The 20,785-nt window shown below is 34.7% G+C and overlaps 1 protein-coding gene across 3 annotated transcripts in view; it reads left to right on the top strand.

Moving 5' to 3' along the window:
* The window catches only part of CSRNP3 (cysteine and serine rich nuclear protein 3), a 212,860-nt gene that overhangs the window by 95,469 nt on the left and 96,606 nt on the right, over positions 1-20,785 (top strand). Inside the window, exon 1 of one of the 3 annotated variants that reach the window (XM_045480061.1) lies at positions 12,996-13,256. The exons of 1 other annotated variant lie outside the window; for it this stretch is intronic. The gene's annotated coding sequence lies outside the window, so the exon portion shown is untranslated. Of the gene's footprint in view, positions 1-12,995; positions 13,257-14,991; positions 15,124-20,785 lie in introns of those variants that run through there. One more of the 3 variants, XM_045480062.1, reaches the window with a different exon arrangement.

Below are 20,785 nucleotides of genomic sequence, written 5' to 3' on the forward strand. Positions count from 1 at the left end.
GTGGAAGGAATGGAATTTTTTTCTGAAAATATTTTTTGAATAGTAATACCAAATTTAAATAGTATAGGTATACTATTTCCAGAGACAGAGGAAATTGCTCAGTGACTGCTGTAAAGCCATTTTGAAAATAACCCATGGTCTTGAACCATGTAGTAAGAGTACTAGATAGTTACAGCCCCTTTTTAGCACCTCCTGGACCATACTTTTCATAAACACCTGTGAACGATGCTTATCTCTCCCTTTTCCTGTGTTCTCTTCTGTCATGTCACTCTATAGCCAAGCCGAGATTTATGCTATCTTTTCCCTCTACCCTTAAGCCATGTGGTTCTCACTGAGTGATTGTGACTGTGCTCCACTGCCTTCCCATCTCCACTGACTGTCCACCAAACCAGCGGAAGCCTGACTGCAGTATTGCCACATTTACTACAAAACGGAGCTTGAGTTACTCAAGTCATTCTGTTTTTCACAGGAAAGAAAGCAATACAGTAATCAGGTGGCAAAGTACTGTCTAAAAGCAAAGTTCAAAATATTATGTATAATTTGACTAACTACTCGATCAGATATGAAATGCAGGTCTGTATGGTAAACCACATGTTGTCCCTTATGTACTTGGCTTGCAGATCTAGTCCCTTAGTGATCTGTCTTTAATCGCTAAACTGTTTCACTAGTGTTCATGATGTGGTTTGGTTCACTGTGGCTTAAACATTCAAGAGACCAAAAAGATGCCATTGTGTGTGTGTGTATGTGTGTGTGTGTGTGTGTGTGTGTGTGTGTGTGTGTGTGTATGGCTGTCCACTTTCACATAGTGTGTTTATGGCTAAGAAACATCCCTTTAAACACAATCCTTTCATCTAATATATATAAGGAAGTACTTTAATTCCTTATATTAGTACTAAGGACTATCACTTGTCGAATACATTTCTGCAGTTGAATAATAAAAAGCCAGAGTACTTGAGTGAAAAAAAGCATTACTCTAAGCTAAGAAAATGGCCACTTGAAATATTTATGCCTTACTTTTCCTGTCAGTAAAAGGGGATAAAGTTACAAGTGATCTTTCTATTCTGCGTGGCTATTTAAGGACGAAAAAAACTGTTTAAAACATCTCAGGAGAAGATTCAAGTCCATAAAAAGGCTGAATAAATTCAAGTTAGGCAGCAAAAAACCCCTAAAAAGGCATATGAAATTGGACTTATAAAGAGAGAATGGTTGAGATCTTTCTTCTTCCTCTCCAAGAATAATTTCTTACTTTTCCAATTCAATAATAATTTTTCTGTTTGTTCTGTGTTCTTGATATTCTACAAAAAGCCATTTCAATTTTGGCAATATAGTCACTGAATCCAAAAATGGACTGTTCATTGGGATTTTATTTTCTCTGCAAATATTATAAAATTACATTTGCTCTCTCTTCTACAAATTTAATGCCAATGTTTATAAAATTGGTGCAATATAGGCTACATTAAAATCTCTTTTGTCCTGTGAAATTCTCCATAACTAAATTGAAATCTTACCATTTTCTACAGCACAGTATGTCCCTTGCCTGAAGAGGAAAGAATAGACAGCTGTGATAGACAAAAACTTAGTAAGGAATTTCTACTTTGTAAACCCTTTTTCTTTCTGGTCCATCTGTTGTAGGTTCGATGGGGGATAGGGAATTCTCATTATCAATCAATGTCTGAAGAAGTATTTCTTATGTTAATGACTATTGAAGTCCAGTGAAATTAATGCTGAATGAATATAAATTAAAAGCTCTTCTATATGTAATATTCACATATGGACATTTTAGTCTGTCTTAGTTTTATTTAACACATGCCATCAATTGACAGAAAGACTCTGGACAGAAATAGTATTCTTAAAATGGCTTACGTTTGGCAGATGTGTTGATCCAAAATATGAAAATATTTGTGAAGGCCCATTAACAAAGCCGTAATATCTCTTGATGTCCACGTATCTGTACTCCAAAAGAAATCTACCTGACTTCAAAGAGACTATGTTAGGTAATTAAGTGTGTGCAAAGTAAGTGTGAAGCCCATCTTTTCATGTTTTAAGGAAAAAAAGGGAAGGGAGAAAAATTATTGGCAAAAGGAATAGTAATGATGATTGGCCTTTGAGAAAAAGGCTCAAGAAGTTTTATCAGTGGGAGAAATTTTTAACAAAGTTGAAAATGTGTTACCAGTTGTGGAATGGGCTACAAGAGGAGATAAAATGCAGGGTATCCTGTCTGATCCAATTTTCCTAACTCTGTTGTACGGAGTGGGGGAGGAAAGGTGTGCAAGAACTCCAGCTTGTCATCTTTTTTTTTTTTTTTTAAGATAAGCTCCAAAAACACAAATTGCAAACTGATGTTAAACAATAATTCTGTCCTCTGAATAACAGCCTTCATGTTACCAGCACTATCAGACATTCTAAAGACAGCTTTCTAAAGGCCTGCGTACACTTTATGTTCTAAAAACAATTTCACAAAGACTTGTTCAACAACACTGAACATCTCTAACATGAAAGGCTTGCAGTAGGCTCTACGGATATAAATAGGAGTATGACAGAGCCTTTAACTTTTAGAGCCCAGCTTATTGGTATCTTTCTAGAATGCAAACAACATTAATATAGTATGGTGTTATAAAATGTATAGGAGAGTAATAAACATGGAAGAGAGACAGAAAGGAATGGCCTCTTTCTCCACCATGTGCAAAGAATATGGAGGTAGGCTTAAAAGGATGGCACTTTTGAGCTGAGTCTCTAAGAGGGACTCAGAGTTCACCCGATGAAGGGAAGAGGAAAGTGTAAAATCCAGACTCTCCCATTTATAGCCAAAGATTTATTGATCAATACAGAATGAAAGTAGTCCCTCACATGGTTGCCTGGGAAACACTCTCAGTCTGTATTATGGCTGGTTCCTTCCAATGTACAATTAATAACTCTACCAAAATTCACTGACAATGTGTTTTAGGTTCAGATGTCTCAGTATCACTTGTCTCCGGGAGAGCAACAAAGCAGGAGTTCAGTTGCTTGACTTTCGCATTGCAGGCACTCTCCAAACATAAGGAAGGCTTAGTAGGAAGACACTAATATTTTCCCAATTCAGTGTTTCACTGCAGGTCTTCCGCTTTTTCTATTGCTGAATTTCTACTGGAACTACATAGTGCCCAGCTATAGATTTTTTTTTTTTAACTCTCAAAATCTTTCTCTATTTTAAATATGTATCACATCCCTCTAGCGCCCTTACTATTTTTGTTAAAATATAATCTCTCTCGGGGTGCCTGGGTGGCTCAGTCAGTTAGGCGTCCGACTTCAGCTCAGGTCATGATCTCCCAGCTCTCGAGTTCGAGCCCCGCGTCGGGCTCTGTGCTGACAGCTCGGAGCCTGGAGCCTGCTTCTGATTCTGTGTTTCCCTCTCTCTCTGCCCCTCCCCCACTCATACTCTGTCTCTCTCTGTCTCAGAAATAAACAAACATTAAAAAATATTTAAATATAATCTCTCTCCTCTGGGCAAGTAAAATAATTCACCATAATGTGGGGCTCAGCAGTTGAGTCAGAAGTAGGGTTACTCACTGACACTTTATTGCACCACCTGCAGTCACCCCTTGGGTCCATTGCCACTTAGAAAGAGAGTGGGAGTAGACAGGTGAACTTGCTGGTAGTGCCTCAGCAGTGAATTCAGAAAAACAACATATTGTGTGGTTGCTTAAAGAAAGTGTTGGGAAGATATTTGTTCTTCATTCAAAAGCAATCATGTCTTTAAGGGAACCTTGTAGTCAGGATGCCATCATGTGCCAAATTCAGCCTAAGGTTAGAATACGGAGACAGAGTTCAATTTCCCTGATATCTAAAAGCTTACACTTACAGCAGGTGAAATCATTTGAACAGTCTTCTTATTTTTAAATGTTTTTCTTATTATTAAATGAATTCTAGCACAATTAATTTCAGTATAATAACAATTGTAATAGTATAGAATTTTATATTGTATTATTAGCAACAGGGAGAAGAATAATTGTGAAATAGTTAGAAAGTCAAAATTGAAAATCAGAATCACCTATTACCTAAAGCCCAAGAGAGAACTATTTTTATGATTTTGATTCTATTTTTCTAATTACTTTATGCTTGTATATTTAAAATATTGAGATCAACGTGTATGTATTGCTTTACAGTCACGCATACTCTTAAGACCTTTAATTCCTGAGGTACCTGAGTGGCTCAGTCGGTTGAATGTTTGACTCTTGATTTCAGCTCAAGTCATAATCTCACGATTTGTGAGTTCTAGCCCCTCATCGGGCTCTTCACACTGACCGTGCAGAGCCTGCTTGGGATTCTCTGTCTCTCCCTCTCTCTCTGCTTCTCTCCTGCTCGTGCTGTCTCTCGCTTTCTCAAAAGAAAGAAACTTAAAAAAAAAAGACGATTAATTCCTCTCTAGTCTTCTTTCGTACATATTAGTCATAATAATGTTTGTTAGTATTTCTGGTAAATTTTTTCATAAACTACTATTTTGTAAACATTTTTGTTGTTTTTATACAGTCATAATGATTCTGATTTTAATGGCTGTCTCCTATAACACTCTATTAATAATCATATATTAAGCATATTTAAATGATTTCAAGTTTTAATCATTCTAAGTGTGGTCTCTTGAGATATCTTTGTATTTAAAAGCCTTATTCTCTTTGTAGTGCATTAAACCATAAATTTATGGCTACTACCTGTTTCCATAGTGGCCACAGAACATAGTAAATTAGAGTAATGGAGAAATGGAGTAACGAAGCCATCAGCTTCCTAGGTCAAAGAAACACTGTATAAATACAATGTATCAAACATATACAGACAAGGTTAAAGTCACCTCACTGTGAGCAGCAGGAAAACAGTAGCAATATGATGCTCAGTTTTTTTTTCTCAGCCATCATAATTGCATGTTCCATAGATAACCATCAGTAATTAAAGAGGCAAAGATCCCAGTCATGCTATGGCCTCTGAAGAGTGGCAATTGCTGCAGTATCCATGGTTGTCAGCTAAAGTTATCAGGGATTCTAATATTCAAATAAAATGTGTTTACACTTTTCTCTATTCTTAATCCCACATGGTTTGCTGTTCACATGAGAAACTCTTAGAATATCTAGATAGAGTTTATTGAGACTGGGATCAAAACTTGTTTTTACTTGTTTATTTACAAGGCCAGTGGCTTTTTTTTCCTGCAACATGTTGATATTCGACACTAAAATAGGTGTGAAAAAAAATGTCTGTCCTTTAGCCTGACCACCCAAATTAAATAGCACCATTTTCTAATACGAAGGAACATGTATGTACTAAGACCCCATATGTACACACCGATCATATATACCAGTATAATAAGAGTGTATAATTTTCTTCCCTCCACAGATAAAAATTAGAGCCAAACATGCTTGGATCATGGTTTCATGTACTCGTGCTCTTTGATAAAAATAGACATGAATAATGAATACTAAATAAGAAGCTGACTATATGAACAAGAAAGAAAATGCATGCCTCATTTCAAAGAAGCCAGTCACTAGCATTAATAGCAAGCCACGGGATTAAGCTCATTAAAACATTTGCCTAAAGGAGAAATCTAATTTATTTCTTGTATTTCTTCATGTTGTATGATTAATAGAAAGCATGGAGGTGGACTTTGTGATCTGGATCATGATTTTAATCTGTGCAGAACACTTTTTTATAGCTTTTTTATATACATGAGCACCACAATTAAGTTCAATCGGTGGTATTTCAGATTTGAAATTTTATTGTGGAAAAGTCACTCTTTGTTCTTTTTTTAACCTTTAATCAGGCCACTGAGAGAAATTCTATAGTCTTACAAGTTATCTGTGATGGAGGGAAATGTGTATCTGGGTAACAGATTTTGTCTGTGAGCAACTCTACTAGGCATTGAGCACAGAAGGGCCAAATTGGCATCTTTGTATCCTTAAAACCTTATACTCTTGGCCTGGTGTGTGGTAGGCCTTCCGTGTTCGCTATTAAATGGCTCCACATCTAAGCTTTTTCTGATATTTCTAACTGTGGCTACTGGTGTCCTCATCCATGCTGTCTCCTAAGTTAAAATTCCCAGATTCAGGGTTCTCCCTCACTTCCAGGCTAAATATCTGTTGACTTACTTCCTCAATATCTTTCCTCTCAGTTCCCAGGGATGTAACTCAGAGCTTTGTAACTTTTTTCTGGGATATGTCAGCAGTCTTATTGGGTCTCCCCTCTTCTAGGCCCTCTCTCTAATTCATTCTCCAGTGTTACGTAATAAATCACAATCAAGCCACTTAAACCTCTCCTGTGAGTACAAACTGACTCCAAGATGAGTTCCAAATATCCCAGCATCCCAAATGCACAATCCCATGAAGATCAAATAACCTTACCATTCTCACAATGAAATTTTTAGTTTCTTTCATACATGTATTAGTTATGCCTCAGAATCTACATATTCTAGCTCTTCTGCCTAGAATATACTTCTCCTTTTCCACAAAAGGACTCCTACTCGTCCCTTAAGATTTATTTCCCATGTCACCCCTTCTGTGCAGACCACATGACTACTACCTTAGGTAACATGTTCTCAGTGGAGCCCCACAGCATTAAAGCCATACTGCCTGGGTTTGCATACTGAGCACCACATTGGCAAGTCACTTAGCCAGTCTCATCTCAGTTGTCTCATCTATGAAATTGAGATGTCTCAATAGAGATGGTAAAAGTGGAAATTTCATAGGCTTTTGCAATGGTTATATGAGTTAATTAATACGTATATAGTAAAGCACTTCAGTCTTAGTAAGTCTTGATAACTATTCGTTATTTTTATATAGTATTATTCACTCTCGTCTTGATGTTCTTATATATTCTTCATTTATAGAACTTATCCCATTATGCTATAACTCGTTATATCTGTTTCTACCTCTAGATGGAGAGCCACTTTGTATACTGTGACTTATTCATCTCTTTAACCTATCAGAGCAGTGAACCAAGTTCTGAGCAAATAGGACTCAGTGAATGTGAAATGAAAAAATGTATGAGTGAGTGAATGAGTGAATGAACAAATGAACAAACGAACATGGGTAAAAAATATGCCAAAGCTGTTTCTTAGACAAGTCAAAGTAGATTGAGTCTATTAACCAAGTATTTATAGACTTGCATTGATGAAATAAAAGATAAGAAACTTTTTGGGGGCCTTGACCCCCAAATAGCCCTTTTAGCTATGATGCAACCTTTTCATTGACTTGGAAAAGGCACTGATCCTATTAAATTATTCTTGTTTTCTTTTTTTACCCGCTCAGCTCATGTCTGATTTTTGCATATGCTGTTTGACTCCATATTTTTTGTCCCAGGTTAGACATCTAATTCAGCATAAGAAGAAATCATTGTAATTAACTTTGATGGTTACTAAGAAATAAATGTATTCTTTGTGTTCTCAGGGAGGAGGTTTGCTTCATTTACCCTTTTCTCTTGATAGATGCTCTTTTTTAATGCCTTTGTGGTGATAAAAAGACTGAAGGTTAGGGGGAAATCTGGATACTTTCTTCTCTGGGTCACTTTGCATAAAGACTTCTTTGCAGCTGTGTTCCAATGATTTATGTGCATATTGTATGTGCAGGAGCAGCAATTATGGAACTATTCCTACCATTTAACCTGCATCATTCTGAGTGGCCATTCACTGGCCACTTAACATCTGCTACTCTGGTAGCCTAATAGCCAGATAGAATGAAGATTCAAAAATATAGAACTCCCAACAGGCTTGTCTACTTTGATAGGTAATATGGTGTGTGTGTGTGTGTGTGTGTGTGTGTGTGCGCGCGCGCGTGCGTGTGCGTGTCGTGTTTTAGTTTACATTATCCAAAATTACTTTTTTTTTTTTTTTTATCTTTACAGAACTAGGACATCTTTATCTTTTCCTAACATTGTTTTCCTAACTTAGGAATCAGACAACAGGAAGAAATATCAGTGCTATCCTCTACATACTTTATTTAGGGAAGGTCCTGTTTTTTCAGTCTTTTGCAGCCCCTCAAACACAACATTAATAATATTTGATATGAACAATTTCTTTTCAACATCTGAAAGTTGACAAACTGAGGCCAACAAGTTAAAATACCTATGAAATTACTAAATCTGCCTGACAAAACTAGTTTAATGCTCTCTACTTGTCATATATAATTGGTAACTGATTCATAGAAACATTGACTTTTAAAGCTAGAAAAGATCAGACTGGTTCATCCAATCAATTTTAAAGTCCTTCTTTCTTTTTGATGAATTCCTTTCTGCTCATCTCACCCAATCCCTGTAGTTCAGATGCTCATCATTTCTTCTATCTCCTCTTCATCAAGCTCCCTGTTGTGGCCTCAGGGCCCCATAGTCTAGCCACTCCCGAACTGTCAGAGTTGCCTTCTTTATCACTTTAACCATACCTCTCTTTTTATGCCTTGGTGACTTCTCAGCATCAATGTTGCAAAAATCTCCTCATTTCAAGCTTCAGAGCACTCCAAGAAAGATCATTAGATTTCCTTTTTCTCTTGCAACCTCCCGTCACTTGCCTGTCATCCAAATTTCTTCAGAGTTCCTCTCATAGTTAGTAAAGCTTTAGCTCTTGTTTCTGGGCTTTTCCCAAAGTACCCTTTTGCAAATGGGAATTCCTTTTCTCTTGGCCAGTTAAGCACTTTCTTTCCTATCAGTTCAGAAATCCCCTTCCTGCAGTACAATCTTCTCAGATATCTCTTTCTTTGCTTTGAACACTGCTTGAATGTTTTTGCTTCTCTTTTTCCACCCTCCCAAGTTGTATTTCCTTTTGATATACCCATTAACTGCATTCATTTTATTGAATGAAATTCATTGATTTCACTGAATATGTGTATCAGATTATAGTTTCGTGTACTTTTAGGTTTATTGTGTTGTCTCTGTCATCCACGTCAATATGTTCCACTTAGTAATTGGCAAATAACTACCACAACACTTAGTGGCGTAAAACAGCAGCAATTTTATTGTATCATATGCATTCCACAGGACAAGAATTTGTGAAAAGCTCAGCTAAGTGATTCTTTTCCATATACTGGCAGCTAGGATCACTTTTTGGTGTCCAGTTGGTTGATGGATAGGTTTTGTTGGTCTAAGACTGCACGTTATACATGTGTCAGGTATCAGGAATGGCTAAATGCTGGGCTCAGTTGGGATTGTTGACCTATATGTGGCTTCACCATGGTGGTCTTATGGTAGTCAATCCTCTTATGTGGCAGTCAAGGCTCCTAGAGAGAGTGTTCCAAGAGGCTCAAGTATAAATGACAACAATTCTTAGGCACCTAACCTTGGACATTCCAAAACACCAATTTTGTATCCTCTATTGTTTAAGCAAATGATTAAGACTAGCTTAGAATAAAGATGAGGGAAATTAGATTCAACCTCTTGATGAGAATTATAGCATAGACTTTGTAGCCTGTGTGTGTGTGTGTGTGCGTGTGTGCGTGTATTTGATAAATGGTTTTTAATTACAGTAATGATTTTCTGATTTTAGGAAACAATACTGAAAATACAGAAATTGTACTGATTGTACATAAAATGCATGCTAAGTGAATAAAATATTCAAACCTTAAAAAACATGTCTCTACTACCCTCCCATAACTTGGTCAGTAATTTATTTTTATTTTTTTATTTATTTACTTATTTATTTATTAGCTAGAGAGACTACAATCTTCTGGGGAACAGTGTATATTTCATTTTTTATATCCTTAACAACTGTTTCAAAGCTTGGTACATGGTAACCTCTCAATAAATGTTTGTTGAACTGAATTAAATTAGTCCTGGATTTTGAGGCTGACATGGATAACTTATTGACTTCTCTGACTTCTCTGAATGTGTTGTAAAAGAGGATGAAATATAGCAAGAAAATCCAGCCTGATCAAGGATAAATCCAACAGAAGGTGCTGGTATATAGGCCAATTAATACAGTTCCAGGAGAAACAGGTGATGGTATAAGTAACTCTCCTCTATCTTCCTCCATGCAGTAGAATGTTCAAACGATCATCCATTTAGCATGAGCTGGATAGCACATATTTTGACTTACTTTGATAAGCTTTGGTTATTTTGTAGAAGAGCGGGGAGGGCAAACAAAATAATTCTATGATGCTTCTTTCTCATTATAGAAAAACCAAGCTTTTAAGAGTCAGTAGTAAGAATCAAAACATCTTTTTTAATTCAGTTTTTAGCATAACAAAGCAAGTTAAAACATCTTTTTAATCTTGGATGGAGTTTTCTTCTTTAAGTCGTGATCTTGTGTTTCTCTGCTAATTTCAAATTTTAAGAATTCTTGGCTGGTGAAACTGTTCTATAAGCAGAGGCACCATTGTTCATTGTGTAATGTGAGAATTCAAATGCTCTGCTGCAATTCTCTTGTTATGTTACAGACAAGAGAGTTCCAGAATTTTGATTGGAAAGATGGGTATATTTTGTAATTTGTTTTCATCCTGAGACAATTTTATAAGTATTGTTTCATATCAGCTACTAAATTTATTTCAATTTTTTTTTCTGCATGTATTAGAAAAAAAAATCACCTCGTGCTTCCAACAGTCCTGTTTGTCTCTGCTTTTAGGATGTGTTTAAAATTCTTTTAAACAGTCATTAAGATTTTACATCATCTTTTTTCATTTTACTAATACTAGTTGACACTGCTTGGTTAAAACCAATTTAGAGAATTAAACTATAAAAATATTGCTATTTATCTCCATGACATGCTTTCCAAAGACTCTTGTGTTCCTCTTTTGCAGACTTAAAAACTAAAGCATAATATGTTAGAATATTTCACCAAATGACCAACGTCATTTAAGACAGTAGCAGACTTGGACAGATAATTACTATTTCATGATCATTCTGTCCTTTTCTAGATCTTTCTAGCTCTGTTGTCTACCTTTAAAGATCATTTTTAATATTAATAGATTTAATAGGCTTTTACATTTAATGTATTAAGTTTATAGACTATAGTCTTTCCATGGGAGACTCATTATTTTACTGGTATTTGTTTTAATTACTAGCTATTTCTATATTCCTTGTATGTATTTACTTACTTATTTATTTATTTTGCTTATTGTGAATTATTTCTTTACATACACTCAGACAAACTTCACATACATGTAGTTTTTATTTCCAATTTCACATCCCTTGCCCTCCCTCTCCCAAGATTTGGAAGTAATTTAGTTTTCTGCTGATTCTTTCCTTCCATTTGGCAACCATTTTATTTCACTGTTTTTGAAGTGATGCAGTAAAAGAAAAATGGCTGCCTTTTGTTTATTTCCTTGTACATTAACATGATGACATCATCAAAGATATTAGCTACAATGAATATATATTTAAATACCTAGAGGTACACTGTAATACAAGAACACTCTGTTTCCCTTTTTCTTTTAATGCCCCAAGGTTTTGTAGCTTTAGCATAGATCTTGTGTGCAGAGGAAAAAATGAAAATGAGCATTTTGGAACAAATGCATTAAAATGGTGGCATTTAAAACATATCTGAATATTTTTCAATGTTAAGAAAAGCCCACCAAAAGGCATTTATTTAAGACCTAAAACATTCTAAATCAGTGCTAACCCAACAAAAAAATATTGTAAAGAATGATGTTAGGTCATTGTATTTAAGGACTGGACTATTTAGCTACACTTACTATTCTAGCTTAAAATTAGTTGTAAAGAATTCAGTTGACACAAAAAATTTTAAGTTATAATTGTTTCCAGAAAACAATTTCTTATTGGTGGAAGGCTTGAGCAGATACATACGTTTGTAATTTTTAAGATTATTGTTTTATTTACAAACACTTTTAAAATGTACCATATGTCTAACTATACAGAAAATTTATTTTCTGGTCTTCATTTATGGTGCTTCTGACTTTTCCTTCTGTGCTCTTTGTTGCACTTTGCATGTATTTGTCATAAAATTTCAACTGAGATTAACAAGTGACAAGCTTTCAATTATCAATTCAATTTAGACAGATTATTAAAGAGATAAGAAATCAATTTTTTTCATCAAGTTCCAATAATTAAATAGCTCTTTCATTTGGAAATCCACAATCCATTTTCAAATGTTAAGAAATAATTTTAGGTAATTATTTCATTATTTAAAAAACATTTTTAGAAAGGTGTTCTATATATGTGTATGTACATGTGTGTGTATATACATACACATATTTATGTTAATATATATTAATCGAATATCTATACAGCAGAAAATTCCTGTAAATGTTGAGTAGTCAGCTCTGAAACTACTTGTTAACACTGAAATCAGATAAGGTAAACCATATGCTTTATTGAGGTTAGCTGTCTAAAATAAGTTACTGCGATTTTAAGAATTAATATGAACCACATGTCCTTTAGATCTTTAAATTGAAATCTTCATTGTTCTTTTAAGTCAGCTGTTCTAAGAATGTGTCATCTTTTGAGAAGATAAATTAATCACCTACTTCATTTATATACATCAATAACAGACTCACCCTCTTATCTACTTTATCAAAAGTAATTAGAATACTCTATTTTTATTCATATATAGTATCTACTAGTGATTGAGATTTTCATTGAGGAGATTTTGAGGGAAACAGCCACTCATCCTTTTCGAAGATAACCACCTCCAAGAAAAGAAACACCAGCAACTGAAAGGTTAAAACAGACTGTCAAATCATTCAGTTGAGTAAGGCTCTTTAATAACATTTGTACAAAAGTACTTTCAGAAAGCAGAAGGTAAAAAACTGCTTTTTTCTAGTTCCTTTTCCTTAAATTATTATTCAGCTTCTTATTAAAATAAAATCTAGTTAACTTCTTTTGAATGCCTGCTCAAACGTTTTCCATAATAATAATAAAAAAAAAATCTTGTGAAAGGATTTCCATAAGTCGGGCTGCATTAATGACTTAGAGCAGCTTCATAATCTGTTATTCCTTCCTCCTAGCAGACCTCAGCTGATAAAAATATCCATAGACACAGTGAAGTCAGTGGCATGCCTGGCTTTCTCAGACAAAACTCCCATGTGATCACATATAGGCAGCCTCAGTGAGGCTGATGCCGTGCAGCAAGCAGTAGGTAATGAGTCTTTGTGCAGAGTGAAGCTCTTGTCGCTGAACAATAAAGCATACGGTACCAGCAATAAAACACAGGGCTGGCAAATTTAAGAAGATTCCACTGAACCAGGAAGAACAGTGCCTTCGGTGATGCTGACACATATTATAAAATGATAATCAATTTATTTTGGATTCTAATGAATCAAGAGTGCAAGGACTAAGACTACATACAGCTATTTGAACAGGTCAGTGATTTTATAAATTACTCCCAACACTTCCTTGTGTTTGATTGGATTTAAATTAGGATGGGCTAATGCGTGTTTTCCCTTAAACAAAAACTTTGCAAGATATTTGCAGTGTGTAATATGAAGGATGCACTTGAATTGACCCAATGTGATTAAATCGTTGCTGTAGTCAGATGTGATAGAGAAATGTTCCTATGATTATAGTAAACTGAAAAGTTATTTATCCTATTTAAAAATTTATGGGTAAGAAGAAAATGCATCCAATAATTTCTAATCTTCTATATATGCAGAAATAATATAAACCAGAGTACTACTAATAAATAGCTCAAATAAAAAGCTTCAAATTTATTTGTCCAGTGTTAAAAAAATCCTGCACTGCAATAGTTTACATGTCTTATAAATTGATGATATATCATTCAGATTTTATGGATGTCTTTCTGTACACTGAAAGAGGAAGGTTTGGCATATTTAATTATTTAAATGAAAATTTTCTAAATAAGGAAATTTTGAAGTGTTAAGAATGCTACTACTAGAACAATGCATTTTATATTTAACTATAGTAATATATATTTATATTAATCTGTTGTGTGCCTTTTATTTTTCATTTTATATTTCTTTTGGTAGATGGAAAATACTTCATAAAACCTTTTATTTTCTAGATATTATTCACTCCCTAATGGACAAAAACAAATTAGCTTAATTTTCAAAAGAAGAATGGATTAATTTTGTGATGATGCATATTTCCATTTATTCACCATTTAGGAAAGAACATGTACCCTCATGTATATTTATAAAAATATGTACACACATGACCTTCTGTATCTAGAAAATAACCACTTCTTAGGCTTATGAGCAATAGAGAAGTTTATGTTTTAAAGAGAGAGATTGCTGTGTGTAGGCAGACAAGGGAAGAAATAACTCTAGCAAATAATAGCACAACACTGAACATCTTTGCCAAAGACAGACAAGCATTACTGCTACATGAATCCTTGAATTTAAACACATAGTTTAACTTTGCTCTACATTTTTACTGCTGTATTGTTTTAAAAGCATCTTGGGACCTAAATTCTTAACAATTAATTTCTTGGACACCGCTTAGGATGATCGTCTTTAAGACACTAGGCTCATGTTAACATTTTATAGAATTACTACAGTGACTTCATGTATCTATGTAGTAACTAAAATATATTTATGCTTGTAAAATGCTGTTTAAACCACCACCACAACAACACAAAATACCCTATGTCCCTGATTATGCATGCGATATGTATGCCGATGGGGGAAAAAATAGTTATGTTTCAAAAACAAGAGAAGTTAATGAAATTTTTAAATTGGTTTTCCACATGTATTTAAATGAAGTATTTGACTATTTGGGTTTCCTTGGTTACCATAGTTGCTGCTGACAGCTCCCTTTGGTGGGGTGGGGGAGAAAGCAGGACTCTAAAACAAAGAGTTAAAAACACTTATCCATTAATAGACACGGGGTCGGTGATGCTGGCAGCCCAGAGAAGTCCGTGCCCACTCCCCATCGCCTCTTCCATCCCTCCGGTGATTCAGGTATTCTGGCGGAGCTGCAGTTCCACACTTCCTTACCCAGCATTCCGTTCCAGTTGCTGGAGGGCTGCCTGAGCCTTATGCAAATGAGACCAGCTCTGAGGCTTTGACTGCAGAAGCGAGGGGGTGGGGGGTGCAGAAGGGAGTTCAAAGGTCACGGGGCTGGTGGAAAGCTGGATCAGTTGGCCGGAAAAAAAAAAATGCACTGGGCTTCTCTGCAGCAGTGTTTTGCAGCAGTTAAATGAAGTGTGCTTTATTTCTCAGAGTGAAGATGTTACAGCGTGTGTGCCGTAGTCCTTTAAAGTGCACGCAGGTACGGTGACAGATTTCGTGATGCGCCTAATTTTATTTCTATAAAAGACACTGAGGAGGACTGGCTATTTTAGTCATTGTGGAAATTGGCAGGGTGTTCTTGGTTTTCAGCTTCTCTTAACTAGTTTATTAAATCTTCTAGTGTTTTTTTTTTTTTTTTTTTCAATTTGAAACATGGGTGTTTTGTTCCAATGGAATAATTTCACATAAGGAAAAAATTGAATTGGGGATTCTAAATAATTGTTTTGTTTTGGAAAGTTTTTGATAGCAGAGAGATATCTGGGCTGAAACATCTAGGTAAATAAATATCAGGACTTAAAACTTTTGCAGCATTTTCACATTTTTCAAAAAAATTGTATTTTAAATTAGAACTGGGTTCATAGCCTAAGATTCTTGTGAGGTATCTGTAATTAAATGATGGAATTCTTTGTTCATATCCCACAAAACGTCATAAGGACAGTTTTAATAAGTTGTATTTCATCTCATTATACAGAGGGTTTCAGTGTTAATCATCTTCATTCTATATTTTATTGCTAAGCACTGTATGAAAGAAAGCATTTCTTATTTAGGGGTTATAGTTTGGAAATGCTTCTTTCATTTTTCTAGTTATTACTCATTTTCTTTGGGACTTTTTAGACAACGCTATTTTGAACTCAGCATGTTCAACTTCCTATGACTTTGTCTTTCAGTTAAGTCTGGGTTGTAAAGTGATTCTTATAAATGTCATAGGCAGGACAAAAGTCTCCTTTTTCCATGCACTAAATATCACACTCTTGTAGAATGTGTGATTACATCATAGTAAAGTCTGACCTGTACCAAACAAATGTGTACTCACTTATATTGCTCATATTGCTTTTTTATTCCCAAAATGTATTTTTAAATAAACTTAATTAAAGCAGCATGATCAGACTATGTTTATCCACATCATTAAAAATTTTAAATGTATCAATTCGGCAGTTAAAATGTTGATAGGGAAAAATGTTATTCTAATTTGCATCAAGTGTGCATCTGTCTATATTACAGGTTGTATGTGTATGAAAATTTATGTTGGAAAGATGAAGAGACAAAATAATGTTTAGTCATGAAATTACTGCTTTATGCTTTTTTATTTGCATAAGATTTTAAAATGAATTCTATGAAGCTTACATACAAAGAGCTAATACATATTTAGATAAACTTAATTACTTTCTTTGCACTGAAAAGAGGGCGTTCATTTTATTATAATGATTAAGGCTTAGTAGTTTGGCAACAATATCTTTTATTTTAAAACAGAGAGTGGGGTGGGTAGAGGGTGGACCAGAACAGGAGGATAGCCATTTAAAACAGTAGAGGACACTTCAAATATTTATGAAATCACCTTGTGTTAGTCATTTAGGGCCAGATTCCCACCCTTTATCACTTTGTGGGGACATTATGACATTTATCCTGGATCCTGACATTAATTTAGGAGATGGAATTGATGTCTTGTGTGAGTTTTTTAAAAATGCAAAAACTGCCATTTGCTTCTAAACTCTTTCTGTTTTGAAACTTTCAGTAATGACTGCAGCTAAAGGGGATATCTTTTAAATAATCACCTTCTTATGTCAAATGGAATATGCTGTCCTCTGGTACAAACAGCACATTTGTAGACTTTTGTTTTACACACACGCACGCACGCGTGCGCGCGCACGCGCACACACACACACATATATATATATATATAATTACATATTATGAAGTAAATATGTATAGATACATTTTACATATGTCACATATCACATCTATGATATATATTACCTAGTTATACAGCCAAATAAAATTTTTCTTGTGGTCAATCATATTTACTCCAACAATTTTGAAACAAAATTTTTTTTATTTTCCTTTTACCTCACTCAGGTCATGTCCATAATTTGTTATCTACTAACCTATGTGTGTTTAGACAGCGCACAGTGAGGAGGAAAGAACCCAGCTGAAGATTCATTTAGGCAGTCCAATACTGGTAACTTTTCAATGCAACCATTGCCAGTTAGCACATTCTGAATATAGAAATAAAAATGCTGTGGGCCAAAAAGGAGACCCTATGAAGGTTGGAGAAAACCTGGTAATAGATAAATGTGAAATAAAGAGAATTGTGGTTCCGTAAGCCACCAGAGAGCTATATATGTCCTGCAGCAAATTTACGGCTTTGAATATCCTGGATAATTTATGTCTCTATGCAAATTCAGTCAAAACTTTGAAGTCTTTTTTGCATTAGCTGGAACCACACTACTTCCATACAAATCTCAGCAGCATGTACACAGTAAGTTCATGGACTGGATATTTAAATATATATGGAAAAAACGTATTCATGTAAATACAGCTCAAATTGAATTTGTAAAGTAAAAGAGTAAATAGAGCGATGTAAAAACCAATCATTGGAGGATATGCAGTTGGTGTACTTGAAGAAGCGGTGTTATATCAAATTTCAAAGGAATCTTTAATGATTTTTCAAAAATTAATTTCCTGCATTCTGATTACCAGTCTGTCTTTGTCATCACTCAAAACTAGAGACCATATTGTAAGCTTGGAAAAGATTTTAGGGCAAATATGCTTTACTCAGTCTAGCAGTATGGAACATAGTCTAAAATCTACAAATAACTGTTGTGATCTCAAAGTCACATGTCTAGGTTTTAAGTTGTATTATCACCGTATATGTCCTTCTCCTGAACTTCCGGTGCCTGTAAAATAGAAACAAGAACAAAATGACTTATAACATATAGAAGGAGAATGCTCAAAATAAATGCATATTCAAAACAATCACATTTCTTTCTATATTTTAACCTGGCATTTCTTAGGAAACAATCAAAATGATTGCACTTTTAGTGACCTATTCTGGAATTTAAATAGAATTGTATTAATTTTACTGAAAAGTATAATAAGGTTGTGAAGTGATTTTATAGACTTATTTTTATTCTATATTACTAGAAACATAGCAATGCTATAGTAATACTTTGTCTAGAACAGTTGAGAAATAATCTGTCCTAAATAAACCAATTTTCCAAATAAGTGAAGTTTGTAACTTTAATAGCCAGTTATCTTAAAAATAGTCATTGCTTTCATGGAAGCAAAATATAGTACATATCATTATTTTCTTCGTGGTATAAGAATCATTATTCCCTCATTATATTGGACTTTAAAACTGCTCCCCAACTGTCCCCCAACACCAAATGGCATTGCCATCATATGCTTTTGGTATACAATTGTATATCCTTTTTATAAATTTTATATGCTTTTTATAATTTTACTCTTTTCCCATGTTACTACTTACTATTTTTTAATATAGTTAATAATTGCTCTTTATCTGAGAACAATTTAAAAATCAAGTTTATGAACTTGGTTTTACATTAAATCCTAAATCTTTTGGACTTTGGTGGGCAAAGAGAGGGAGATAAACATCACTCCGTACTTTTCCTATGTATTGAACTTCTGATACCTGCACATACACAGTATAGTAAGTATAGGAACATAAAAAATAAATAACATTTATCTTAATTTTTCTTATCTTCAGGATATTGAAAATCATGTTTGAACTCCAGTTCTTGTTGCTACCATGAGACTCTGGCATGTTATACCATTAGCAAGAATTTGAAATACTTTGCCTAATAGGGAAATGAGGAATCTCCAACAGATATACCAAAGGAAACACACAGACCAATTTTTTTGTGTGGCATTTGACTAAAAATTGTTGTCCTATACCTATTCTTGCCAATTTTGGAGGTTATGGTCTATTTCATTCTCAAATCCTGGGGCTCTGAGATTCACCACCTCCCACCACCATGCTAGCTAGGAAGAGTTGCTACTTGAACAATCTTTTATCTCCATGCAAGCTTATGAATCCACGTATTGGTGCAGAAATGCGTTTAGTTGTGTGTGTGTGCGTGACACACATACTTTACATTTTCCCCAGTAACATACGAAAAAAGTTAACACAACCGAGCCATCAATCTTCATGTCTTTGAAAGTTCACTAATACAATGTATATGTTAAGATAACAAGGAAGCTAGTACCATGCTCCCAGGCCAGGGTTCTTAGTTTGCAAGTTTATTATAAAAAAAACACTGCAGTGCTCTTGTGCTGTGACATCCTTTTACAGGAGAAGGAAAAACGGTTCTATTCAAGACAACTCATCAGGTTCTGACTGTAACAAAGTACAACTGTGGCTGAGATTTGAGAAGAAATCTTACAATTAAATGATATCCCTGAAAATAAACAGTGATTTCAAAATGAACAAGTAGAAGGGAGACCTTGGTAATTATTTTTAAAAATGTTCATTAAGCTCCAATAATTGCTGCTATCTTTATCTGTAGTCATGCTGAGTAAAGCTATAGCTAAATGGAAGTTCAAGTGGATTCACGAGGTATTAGTATTTACATCTTATTATCTGCAGTCTCTCGGAGAAAGCAAAATAACTACAAATAGCACTATGCCAGAAACTGGTTTCTTGACCAACAATGTTGGCACGCAAGACATTCATTCATTCTAAAGTGGCCACAGTTGGTGATGACAAGAAGCTTTGTATTTTTATATAGTATATCTTTCAGTCCATGTGAAACAAGTTTTTTTGAATGTTAACTATTCTCAGACACTTTGGAGTTACTTATTTCCATTAGATCAATAGGTGTGCTCATACACTCTGAAGAGCTTTGATGATGTGAAGGAATGTTGGTTCCATAAACTTAGTGTCAAAAGATACTCTGTAAGAATAAGAACTAGTACAAAGTATTGGGGGAAAGCTTCATATTCTGGTCTTCTTTTGAAGAATACCATTAGTATTTCAAAGAACCTGAGAAGTACTTCAACAAACCTGGGTAATTTTGTTTAATATAATAATGCCTTATAAGTTTAGGGCAATTTAGGAACAACTAAACAGCCAGGAAAATATTCTGTTGTTTTCTTGATAGGTAAATGCCTTTATTATGTAGTTTCTTGGGTATGTGAGTTCAAAGTATGTCGTGGAATGCGAAGAAGCTGAACAGGATAGTGGTTGGGAAGTAAGGTTTAAATTCCAACCCTGTGTCACTTCCAGGACATGGTCTGTCAATTACAATCCATGTGGCCTTGGATATGACACTTGAAATCTGTAAGCCTCATCTTCATCTGCAACGTGGGATGATCATCTCTGTGGTTTTTATGGGAATGAAATTGCACGATGCATGCCCAGCACATAATAACATTATAAATGTTAGCTAATATTATGATTTTTCAACCCATAGGGGTTGATTCCCTGGTGCCGATAAGACAAGTTCAGCTCAAACCTGTAGTTACAGAGACTCTTGATGAAACATCTTAGATTTCAGCAGATGAGGGAAAGACGTGTTTTCCAAAAATAGAAACCCATGAGGAATTTATTGAAAGTCATACCTCCCTCGTACCATCTTCTATTGAGATGTGGCAAGTAGAGAAGGCAGTCACCATAGCCATCAAAGTTCAAACTATATGTGGCTTCATAGATACCTTGAATTTTTCCAACTGGAAGCACAGTCTCCACAAAGATCCTCACATATGTTGTGACAGTATGTACTTTTATAAGCTCTCATTTTATATCCTTTATTGCTTTAAAAATTTTCATCAGTGTGCCTTTGCTCTACTTTTTCCCATTCCCATGTTGACTTTATATGACCAAGGTATTAGTTATTCATCTCTGC

The sequence above is a fragment of the Leopardus geoffroyi genome, chromosome C1, assembly GCF_018350155.1.
Source record: "Leopardus geoffroyi isolate Oge1 chromosome C1, O.geoffroyi_Oge1_pat1.0, whole genome shotgun sequence".
Lineage (NCBI taxonomy): Eukaryota > Metazoa > Chordata > Mammalia > Carnivora > Felidae > Leopardus > Leopardus geoffroyi.